This window comes from Nicotiana tabacum, chromosome 19 (genome assembly GCF_000715075.1).
Source record: "Nicotiana tabacum cultivar K326 chromosome 19, ASM71507v2, whole genome shotgun sequence".
NCBI classification, from domain to species: domain Eukaryota; kingdom Viridiplantae; phylum Streptophyta; class Magnoliopsida; order Solanales; family Solanaceae; genus Nicotiana; species Nicotiana tabacum.
The window spans coordinates 85,621,639-85,634,088 of NC_134098.1; the positions used below are offsets into that span (position 1 = coordinate 85,621,639).

The window sequence follows — 12,450 nt, forward strand, 5'->3', positions numbered from 1 at the left end:
TGCATTCTTCGCATTCGAACACTGGGGGGGATGATATGAGGTTACGGCAACACTAAATGCCACGTCAACCGAGGAACGTAAATCCGAAATAGAATACATCATCGGGACCGGAGACTGCACAGCGAGCCCCGTAGAAACAAGTTGTACAAGATAGCCACAAGTCATGGCAATTTCTTTATAGTCACAAGTCATGGCAATTTCTTTTCTGCATAGCAAAATGCTTATGTACGTTTGAAAATATAAGGAATTAAATAAAATGAAATCCCTTTGTTTTATCTTGTTTCTTATCTAAACGGTGATTAATTTTACCATTTGAAAGTTAAACAAGTACTTCAAATATTTGTGCGTAGTGAACAGGAGACGTTCCCTTCAAGAGCACTGTAAACATAAGAGGTCCCTCTCTTATAAAAACCCTCACGTTAAAGGGTTGGTTCCGGAAGAATCAATGCCCGGAATCCATAATGCCATCGGGGAAAAATATACATGAAGCTGCATACGGAAAAGACGCAAAAAGCAAACTTGCACAAATACTTATTTAAACCCTCATGTAAAAGGGATAATTCTCGAAACCGAAATACTTCGAAGAGAAAGCATCCGAGATTACACACAATAAAGCACGAACAGAATAACATGCGCAGAATACTTAAGCAAGTACGAAGTTAAAGACTTGCATGAATATTCAAAACGAAAATAAGACTCAAACGGTACTTGCGCAAAAAATATGTTTTTATTTACAAGGACGCGTCAGAGTGATAAAGGTACAAAATAGAAAAATAAAGAAAAAGGTAAGCTACAGCGTCTCCGGAATCAGGAGGAAGAGAAGTATCCGCATTCCCGGGAGTTGGTTCCACTGATGTCTCAACATTTTCCTTAGCTTGGTCTTCGGCATCATCACCTTCCGATCCCTCTGCAGTTTCCGAAAACTTGAAACCGGAATCAGAAGAACCTGGAGCGTCAAACTGCGTCGGGAGTTCATTCTTTGCAGCCAATTCAAGCTCTCTGGCCTTAGCAATTTCGGCATCAACATCAATGATACCGGTCTTGGCCTCTTCCAAGGTTTTTCTCCTCATACTATACATAGAATAAGTTTTTTCAACAATGAGGGAAGCCGCTCGGCACTTGAGTTCTTCTTTGAGTTGAGTAATTTCGGCGGAAATGTTTTCTCGGGCGGACCTAGCAGATTTGAGACTGACGTCCAGCTCACGAACAGTTGAATTATAGGGCCTATTATGCTCGATAGTTTTCATGTACTTATCCTCCAACTGGGCATGTTTCGCTACCACAGCAACAACCTCTTCGCTTTTGGAGTTTAAGGCTGCCTCTAAGTTAATCACTTTTTCATCGGAGGCAGTCTCACGGTTGCAGCAAGAATGACATCCTGGACTTCAACCCATTTAGCCTTGGCTTCATCAAATCTAATCCTTAGCGGGCCAACTTCTTGGATGGGGGTTATCATTTCTTACTCACTTTGCTACAAACGAGCTTCCAAAACATAGACCTTGGTGGCTCTGTTTTCTAGTTACGAGAGGCGGAGAACAGTCTGATCCCGTTCCGCCAAAAGCTGATCCCGTTCAGAAGTAAGTTCTTCCTTCTCACGAATCAGCCTTTCAAGGCCCTCAGAAGCAAGAAAATTGGCTTGCAAAACAAGAAGAGGTAAAACTCAAAATACATTCATTCAAAAGTAGGGGAAATAACAGAGAAAGAAAGAAATGTACCGTTGTGGCGTTATGCATAGCAATGTTCAACAAACACTCCCCCGAGAGTGTCTGAATCTTTTCCCAATCTTTTTCTGAAGCCAAAGGCTTCAGATAGTTAGCAAGCTCCACCGGCCTCGAAAGCAAGTTGCACACGGTGGAGACTGAAAGAGTAACACTCCTCCTCCTTTGTGGATGTTCAGAAGGGGCAGCATAATTTTGCCCCAAATTCCCATGAACTGGGGACTGTGAAAGAGGAACACCTTCTTCATGGTCAGGTGTATGCTCGCTAGTTAAATATAGTATAATATAATATTGTATCCACAAAGATGGAGTTAAACAGTATTTTTGTAGTTTATAGCTTGGTTGCTATCCAAGATGATCAACAGTTGAGAATTATGTGATTAAAAACTAAAATTAAATAAGAATCTAGAGCTAATTGACTATGATAATCGCAACAAAAATAAGCAAGGAAGATATCAATGGGAGAAAATAGGGGTTGATTGGATAGGTGCAAGGTAATTGTCTGGGATTTAACTCTAGTTAATTCACTTCTAATGTTCAAGTGAGTCTCTTGAATTCACTCAATTATTAGTTCAAGCGTTTAGTAGAAACTCCTCTCTCGATTAAGTCTCAACCTCACAATGTGAACCAATTTAAGCTCGGTGAAGATATCCAAGAGTCTGTAGTGGATTGGTCTTTAGGAGAACCTCTCTCGATTATTCTCCTAACTAGGTTTAAAAAATAATTCAACTAGCCTCTTTCAATTACTAAGAAGAATTAATGAATTCAACCAACAAGATAATGCAAAGATATCACAAGTATGCCTCTCTCGATTACATGAACATGTGAATATAGATGCAATAATTAAAACACCCAAAACGATTCAATGCATAAAAACTAGAGTTAATATCCATAAACAAATATCAATACACCAAATTCATCAATCCCTAAAGAGAACTACTCCATAGATATGGAGTAATTCATCACAAATATAAAGAAAAACATAAAGCGATCCAAACTCTTGTCTTGAGTGAGAATTGAATGATGAATTCTTGTGCTTTCGCTTCTCCCCCCTCCTTCTTAGCCTCATTAGGTCTTAGATATGTCAAAAGTCCCAAAAATAACATTTTTTCATGTATATAATCCGAGTAGGATCGGGCCCAGACAAAGATACCTTCTTTCGCGTGAAATAGGAAAATACTCTGTAAAAATTGCACAGGCACGTCGCATGGGGCGACGCGCCATGCGGGGCATTAGTGGGAAAGTTCAGAGAGTTAAAATCTATCAGGCAGCCGAATAATGTACAGGTGCGCCGCGCCACGCGCCACGGGTGTACACTTTTCTCAGAGTTCGGCTTTTTGCTTCGATTTTTGACATCCAGACGTGGTATTCGACCCCCTAACGCGATCCCGGTTTAATCCCTTGGGCTTTTACTTAGACTTCAAAGCTCCAAATAGCTCAAATTATCTCCATAATATTTACATAGCTCGGAATTCTCCTACAAGTCATAAAATACACAATTAGTGCAGAACACTAGCGATTAAAGCTCAAACTCAATTAAAGTGCAGTACATTAGAGTGCAATAAGCGACTAAAATTCGAGATTATAGCCTACCATCAACACCCCACACTTAAACCATTGCTCGTCCTCGAGCAATCAAACTACACTTCATATAGACACGACCTTTTTTAAATAACTCTCATAACTCATCAAACCAATAATATTTAAAATAGATTAAGCACAATAACGTAACATCATAGCCTCAAAATTTGACTCAAAAGCACCACACATTATTTATAACCCGCTCACTTACTCTAACTTAGAGGTCAACGATATTAAATTTCCTTCAGGAATCAAGTGCCCTCACTAGGGGTGTTCATAGTTCGGTTTGGGTCGACTTTTCCCTAAAAAGAAACCAAACCAAGTAAGACGGGTTTTCAAATATTGGAACCAAACCAAACCAATTAAGTCGGTTTTTTATCGATTCAGTTTTTGTCGGTTTTTCGGTTTTTTCGGTTATTTATCGATTTTTTCTTAAATATGAGACATACACTACCAAACGCATATTCCGGCGACTACATTTTCAACGTAACACTATCAAACTAATTGCTCTTTGATGATAATTGACTCAAATGGTGATGAATAATTTAAGTACTCAATTAAAAATCGATTATTTTTAACATGAAATAAAGTCTTGTACTTAGCAAAAGAAAACTACCGGTCAAACTAGAAGACAAAGAATTAGATTATTATAATAGCAAAGAACTAGACCAAAAATGCAAATGACTAATATGTACCATAAAATTTCAGAAACTTTATATAAAAATATACATATATATATATATATATGTGTAATAATAAATTTATATAGCTACTTTTATAGTCGGTTTGGTTTATTTTTTTCGGTTATTTTTTTATTAAAACCAAAATCAAACCAAATTTGATCGGTTTTTAAAATTTAAAGCCAAAACCAAACCAAACCTAAAAAGTATCGTTTTTTTTAGTTGGTTTGGTTTGATTTTCTATTTGGTTCGGTTTTTCGGTTTTTTATGAACACCCACAGTAGAAAGTCATTCCACACACCATATAAATTAAGAACAATTAGGAACTCAAGATAAAAAGAATTCACTCACTCTCAGAAACAACATTCATATGCCACGAAAGATGCACCATAGGCTTGCCCGTAGTGTACTAATACTCAACTAATCGAGCTCATTCAGTCAAGGATCAAGTAGGACTTTAATTGGTTGTAATGTAGGCTGCGGGACGGGTAGGATACATTTAGATATAAGAGTGACTACACCTCCCTAAGCACTTTAATACATACATTTTATTGTTCAAAACCCCCACACTTATGTCAAATCATAACTCCACATTCACATCAATATACATTAACTCCCAACTTCTTTAAGCACAATTACATCAAAAGTTACCACTATCAAAGAATATTTTTGCACATCAATACAATAATTTTTCCTTTTCCTATTCAATTCAAGTGGCTCTTACTTACTTTTTTTTTCAAAACAAGTGCACCTTTCTCCTTAATTTATTAGTTCCACTCAAAAGCCAAACCAATCACCCACACTTCAACTTTTGCAAAGTTCATATCAAATTCAAGTGCTCATGGGAGGTAAATGATTCAAATATATGGTCAATTTAAATAATTGGGTAAAGCTTGTAATGTGGTTGCCAAAGAAACATGATTACAGGCTCAAAAGAGGTAACTAAGATACATAACAATTAGGTGGCTAAAATCATACGACTGGTTCAACAAAGAAATGCCTAAATCACTTCCAAGACTGAACAACATTACTATTTCGCTTTGCAAACACACGAGGCAAGTTCTAGTCATCAAATGCAATGCACGGAATATACAAAACCTCACACTCACATGGCATATAAATCACTCAGGATTGGATTCATCAATACACTCTAGTCAAAGAAGTTAAGCAAAGTTAAAATCATACAATTTAAGGTGCTTATGCAAGAGTCAAAAACTGAGCCTAAGCGTCACAACTAAAACACTTACTATTCTCAAAGTATAATAGAGTCAAGAGATATTGCTTTCAATTCAAAACACAGCACAAGGTTCCCTACTACTAACAAAAATTAAAAAATTAACTACACCCTGTTCAAACAAAACCCTTGGAAAAGAACCGCGACACAAAAAATAACCAGGGGAAATTATTACACTACCTAACAAAATAAATTTTTTTTTTGTCTTTTTCTTTCAACTTTAATCCCTCAAGAAACCCGTCGAATGATATTCATCGTCGGGAAAAGTCAAAAATTTTAAATTTTTATGGTTTTTCTCATTTTCCTATCTCTTACTACTAAAACAGCAAAACCAAATTACTAACACAAATACATACAACATATAATTTTTTCCACCCCACACTTTAAGTTGTGGCATTTCCCCATGACACACAATTAAAAAGTATAAGGTAAAGGAAACTTTCCTGAATTTTTAGTCGGGGTCTGAGTCGAAGTCGGGCTTCATTCTACGTGCCCGAACCAATGCACACATCCATGCATACAACTTTTTCTCAGCCTTCTTGGGGTACACCCCACACTTATCTTTTCCAATCACCGGAGCCTTCTCATTCGAACTCTTCACTTTTTACTCAACACTTGCAGCTGGCTTCTCCTTTATCACCCCCGTCTCTACATTCATCTCGAACGTCACAGTCTCCTCACCCACTCTAAGCATGAGTTTTCTATCATGTATATCCAATATTACTCTACCTGTTGCTAAGAGTGGTCTTCCTAAGATAAGGGCCTATTTGTTCTCTTCCATCCTCACGACTATGAAATCTACATTAAATACAAACTGATCTACCCGAACTAAGACATCTTCCACTATCCCATCGAGTATGATAGTTGTTTGGTCTGCCAACTGCAAAGAAATTAGTGCAGACCTTATCTCTCCAAGCTAATTCTCCAGTTTTCTGTAAATAGACAAAGGCATTAAATTAATTGAGGCACTGGAATCACACAAAGACTTATCAAAATTAAGAGTGTCTAACGAGCAAGGTATAATAAAACTCCCTGGATCTCCACACTTTTGTGGGAGTTTGTTTTGCAAGATTACATTGCAATGCTCTAAGAGCTTGACTACTAATATTTCTTCTATCTTTCTCTTCTTTGTCAGGATTTCCTTCAAGAATTTGGCATAAGCTGACATTTGTGAAAGCACTTATGTGAATGGCAAGTTTACATTAACATGTCTCAGCATATCTAAAAATTTCTCAAATTGGTTGTCCAGCTTTTTTCTATATAGCTTTTGGAGAAAAGGTAGAGCATGCATGTGCTCGCTCTCATTCTGATCTTCCTTTCTCGAATTCTCTTCCTTCTTCTTTTTCTCAGTTCCCTTCTTGCCTTTCTTCTTCTTATCAACTTCATTTTTCAGCTGCTCCCCACTTTCTTTTTCATGTACCACCTCTTTTTGGATAGGGGTAGGCTCTTTCAACACTTGCCCGTTTCTCAGAGTTACAGCATTCACCGTTTCTTTGGGTTTTTTTCCAGTATCATCTGGTAGAGTACCTGGGATCATTTCAGACAATATGGTGGCAATTTGTCCCACTTGCTTTTCCAAGTTTCGCAACCCTGTGCCAAGTTCTTTGATGGCTGCTCCGGTGTATATCTAATCTCCCATCTGTCTTGATAATGAAATACTTCATCAGATCTTCTAGCCCAGGCTGATTGGATTGTTGAGGTTGAAACTGCTGCCTTTGCTAATTTTGGAAGCCTGGAGCTCCTTGTCCCTAGAATCTGGAGTTGTTTTATTACCATGCATTTGCAGTACCCCAAGTGAACTCCATGAAAAATCGGGGTGCTTCTGACCTATTGCATTGAAGTTATAATTCCCTACATCATTTACTTCCTCAGTTGAGGCTTGATACTCATAAGTAGGGTGTCCTCTTCCACATATATCACAAGCTGCATGATTCTCACTTTGTATAAAAGCTAAGGTCAGCTTCCTTATCTCTTTCGCCATGGCATCAAGTTGTACCTACACAGATGTGTTAGCATCAACCTGGTGAATACCATTCGCCCTTCTTCTTTCAGCACTTTCAGAGGGCCACTGATTTGCATCTTCAGACAATTCATCGATTATAATGACTATCTCCTCTGGTGTCTTTTTCATCAAAGGGCCTCCAGCTGTATTACTCAATATTCTACATGAGGCCGGTGTCAAACCATAGCAAAAATCCTAAAGTTGCATCCAGAGTTTAATTCCGCTATGTTGACACTTTCGAACTAATTCCTTGAACCTCTCCCACGCTTCAAACACAGTTTCAGTATCTTTCTGGCAGAAGTTATGGATCCCTCTTCTAAACTTTCCCGTATTAGCCGAGGAGAAATAATTATCAAGAAATTTTCTGGTCATCTCCTCCCATGTTCTAATTGATCCCTGGGGCAAGCTTCGAAGCCACTGCTTTGCATCGTCTTTGAGGTGAAGGGGAATGCCCTTAAGTACACTGCATCTTGTGACATACCATTATATTGAAAGGTGTTCATAATCTACTCGAAGTCCATTAGATGTGTATTTGGATCTTCGTTTGGCTTCCCTCTGAAGACACAACAATTTTGAAGAGTTTGGAGCAACCCTTGCTTCAATTCGAAATTGTTCGCAGCCACTAGAAGTGGTCTAACACTTGATAAGCCTTGGTTGTAAACCGGTCTAGCATAATCGCCAAGTGGTCTCCCAACACCCAAAGGTTGATTCTGAATAATTCTCCGAGCTCTCTCCTCCTCATAGACAAGTTGTGCATTCCAAAGAGCATCTTCCTCCGCATCTTGTGCAGCTTTTTCCCATTGTTGGACTACCTCTCTTGCAGCTAAATCAACATTATCATCATCTCCCACCATAATTTCTTTGGTTAAGGATTGCCCAACCTTCTCTATATTCTCCCGAAGATTTCTTTCCTTCCTCAGTTGTCGTAATTTTTTCTCGATTTCTGATTCGTATGGTAGCACTTCCTTCCTAGAAGATCGAGTCATGCACCAACATAACCTGCAGCCTGCGCATAGTCAAAGAACACTAGGCATAAAAAGGGAAAAATAAAATAAAATAAAATAAAAATTTCTGAATTAGCACTACAAACTATTTCAAACACTATTGATTGCCAATCCCATGTAACGACGCCAAAATTTGACAAGCGCAGAACATACACTAAAATATGCTCGCTAGTCGAATATAGTATAATATAATATCGTATCCACAGAGATTTGAGTTAAACAGTATTTTCGTAGTTTATAGCTTGGTTGCTATCCAAGATGATCAATAATTGAGAAATATGTGATTAAAAACTAAAATTAACTAAGAATCTAGATCTAATTGACTATGGCAATCGCAACAAAAGTAAGCAAGGAATATATCAATGGGAGAAAATATGGGTTGATTGGATAGGTGCAAGATAATTATCTGGGATTTAACTCTAGTTAATTCACTTCAAATGTTCAAGCGAGTCTCTCGAATTCACTTAATTATTAGTTCAAGTGTTTAGTAGAAACTTCTCTCTCGATTAAGTCTCAACCTCACAATGTGAACCAATTTAAGCTAGGTGAAGATATGCAAGAATTCATATTGGATTGATCTTTAGGAGAACCTCTCTCGATTATCCTTCTAACTAGGTCTAAACAATAATTCAACTAGCCTCTTTCGATTACTAAGAAGAATTAATGAATTCAACCAACAAGATATTGCAGAGATATCACAAGTATGCCTCTCTCGATTACATGAACATGTGAATATAGATGCAACAATTAAAACACCCAAAATGATTCAATGCATAAAAACTAGAGTTAATATCCATAAACAAATATCAGTACACCAAATCCATCAATCCCTAAAGAGAACTACTCCACGGATATGGAGTAATTCATCACAAATATAAAGAAAAACATAAAGCGATCCAAACTCTTGTCTTGAGAGAGGATTGAATGATGATTCCCTTGTGCTTTCGCTTCTCCCCCTCCTTCTTAGCCTCCTTAGGTCTTAGATATGTCAAAAGTCCCAAAAATAACATTTTCCATGTATTTATACCAAGTAGGGTCGGGCCAGACGAAGATACCTTCTCATGCGCGAAATAGGAAAATACTCTGTAAAAATTGCACATGCGCCTTTTGCTTCGATTTTTGACATCCAGACGTGGTATTCAACCCCCAAACACGATCCCAGCTTAATCCCTTGGGCTTTTACTCATACTTCAAAGCTCCAAATATCTCAAATTAGCTCCATAACATTTACATAGCTCAAAATTCTCCTACAAGGCATAAAATACACAATTAGTGCAGAACACTAGCGATTAAAGCTCAAACTCAATTAAAGTGCAGTAAATTAGAGTGCAATAAACGACTAAAATGCGAGATTATAGCCTACCATCAGGATACCTTCTTCATGGTCAGGTGCGTCTGATGGAAATGATGTAGCAACCGCTGTTTGAAAAGGGGACGAAGATGGAAATGATGTAGCAGTTGTTAGTGATGGTGAATGTGAAGCTGAAGCTGATGGAGTTGAAAAGTGTGAAGCAACTGCATCAAATGCAATGCTAGTTGTTTGATGCTCGCCAACCAAAGATAGCACAGACCCGATACTCTGCCTTGCAGTACCGAGCACAACAATTGGGGCCCGAGAACGGGAGTTGACATTATCTACCAAATCAAATTCTCCCTAATATGCCGAGACATCATCCTCGGTTGGTATGACTGTCTCAACAGGTTGAGCATCTTGTTGAGATGATGAGGATCGTCGCCTTCTATGTAAAGAAGCTCCCTCATCATTAGCTTTTTCATAATCATCGATCATCACAGTGTCTATGACAGGCCCGGAAGGAGGACCAATCATCATCGCCACCGAAGATGACTCGAGGGCATCAATCTTTGCCCTCTTATTCTTTTCCCCGACCATAAAGGAATGTAATTTTTTTGGTTGCTTGTTCTCTAGCCGGGGACTCCGTAAAGAAACATTTGCGCACGAAGCAGGCCCGGAGATGCCTGTTCGAGTAAGTGCCTCCTGAAGTAGCCTCGCCGCATCAGCAAGGTTAGCCAAAACATCCTCCTCGGGGACATCAACTGAGCCCGCAGGTAGACCTAATTTCGTGAGCAAGCCAGAAGGGTTCGACCAAGTTCTTCATATACAAAAAGTGGAAACGAGCTAAATTAAAGTTACCATGATTTTTGGCCTTCCACACGTATTTAATGGACAATTCTTTCCACAAACGGTTTTCGGGCATTGTGATGTTCAAGATCTTCTAAACCCACCGGTCCAAGCTTTCTATCACCGATAGGATCCACTGAGTTGCTGTAACAAACGAAGATTGAAGGATCAATACAAGCATGAAAGAATATTTAGTAAGAAAAGATGTATTAAAGAGAACTTACGAGAGCGATTCCAAGCAACCAGAAAGGATGATGTCGTTGTTGGAATAATGTCACTGGTGGCAATTGCAACGATCCGTTACATCCACCCACAGTTGTTGTTATCGTCCATGCTAGACAGCAAAGCTTGGTGGCCACGCTTGCAAAGGTTTATCATTCCCCCGCGAAAAATTTTGGGGGAATAAAGATTCATCATATGAGTTAGGGTTAGCTCCTCTCTAGTTTCTAGGCACAAACGCCGAAGGCAGGCGAGCGTCCTCTACACCGAAGGACTTACCTGTGCCAAACACACTTGGTAGCGAAGGCAAAACTCCTGCAATCACGGAACCAAGCTCTCCGTTCAAAGAAAATGCACCCAAAGTAAATGGATACGTGAAAAAATATGTAAACCCTTCCCTGGGAAAGGTCACTCGCTCCGATAGGTCAGGAGCAATGATGTCCAACTCATGGCAGCGACAGTCCTCCTTTACAGCAGGAATACTGGAAGGGCGAATAGAAGAAAGGTATCTACTAACAGCCTATGTGCGAGGGTTAGCAGTAGGAAATTTCTCTTCAAAATCATTCGAAATACTAAGCCTTCTTGGGATGATGGAACCCACTGTTGGAGGAACAAAATCCTCAGTTTTGTTCTTGCCATTTGAAGAACTAGCACGTTTTGAAAAGGAAGCCATTGAATAGAAGGAAAGAAAATTTTTGGTTCGAAGAAGTTTCTAGTTCGAAGAAGATCAGAGGAAAGTTGGGAAATAAAAAATGCAAATTAGAAGTTTGAGAGATTATGAAGTACATAAGAGAAGGATGATGCGTATAACTAAAATTTTGGCGGCTAAATTCATGGCCATGATTACCTCGATAATCGACAAAAGGCATGCTAAATCATGGGAAGATACGTGTTCGGGGCATGTAATGCGGAGAGACAGGCGTCTAATCAACTGTTAGTGGCCTTCAAAAGGAATTATAGCGCCAAAAGAGTATTTCTACCAACTTCCCAGTAACACAAAGTTATGTCACCGGAAAGTAGGAGGACTATCGGTATAGGAAAAAATACGACATGTCACGTGGCTGCTTAAAGGAAGAACACGTGGAACACAAGATGGAGACGGCCACCGAACATAGCTATTCCGCTTATCACCGGAAGGAATAACGATCATAAAAGGAGTATTAAATATTTTGCGCCCGGTAACATTTAATACGGAATATTTTGCAGCATTAAGGATGATGTCCCGTTACAAGGAATTTGGTATTTATGTCTAACGTTATATTTTCATCAATGGCCCTCATAATTGACATTAAAGAAGGGCATGATCCTAGGACTTCCTTCCTAGGCATATTTATAAATAGAGAGATCAAGCTCTCCGCTAAAAGAAAACGCACCCAAAGTAAATGGATACGTGAAAAAATATGTAAACCCTTCCCTGGGAAGGGTCACTCGCTCCGATAGGTCAGGAGCAATGATGTCCAACTCATGGCAGCGATAGTCCTCCTTCACAGCAGGAATACTAGAAGGGCGAATAGAATAAATGTATCTATTAACAGCCCATGTGCGAGGGTTAGCAGTAGGAAATTTCTCTTCAAAATCCTTCGAAGTACTAAGCCTTCTTGGGATGATGGAACCCACTGTTGGAGGAACGAAATCCTCGGTTTTGTTCTTGCCATTTGAAGAACTAGCACGTTTGAAGAGGAAGCCATTGAATAGAAGGAAGGAAAATTTCTGGTTCGAAGAAGTTTCTAGTTCGAAAAAGATCAGAGGAAAGTTGAGAAATAAAAATGCAAATTAGAAGTTTGAGAGATTATGAAGTACATAAAAGAAGGATGATGCGTATAACTAAAATTTTGGCGGCTAAATTCATGGCCATGATTACCTCGATAATCG

At 38.9% G+C, this 12,450-nt stretch overlaps 1 non-coding gene across 1 annotated transcript; it reads left to right on the top strand.

The window, feature by feature from the left end:
- Positions 1-7,432: 7,432 nt before the first annotated feature.
- On the top strand, positions 7,433-7,539 carry LOC142173983 (small nucleolar RNA R71). Its single transcript, XR_012703347.1, has one exon. It is a non-coding gene; the product is annotated as a small nucleolar RNA R71 (small nucleolar RNA).
- The last annotated feature ends 4,911 nt before the right edge of the window (positions 7,540-12,450 follow it).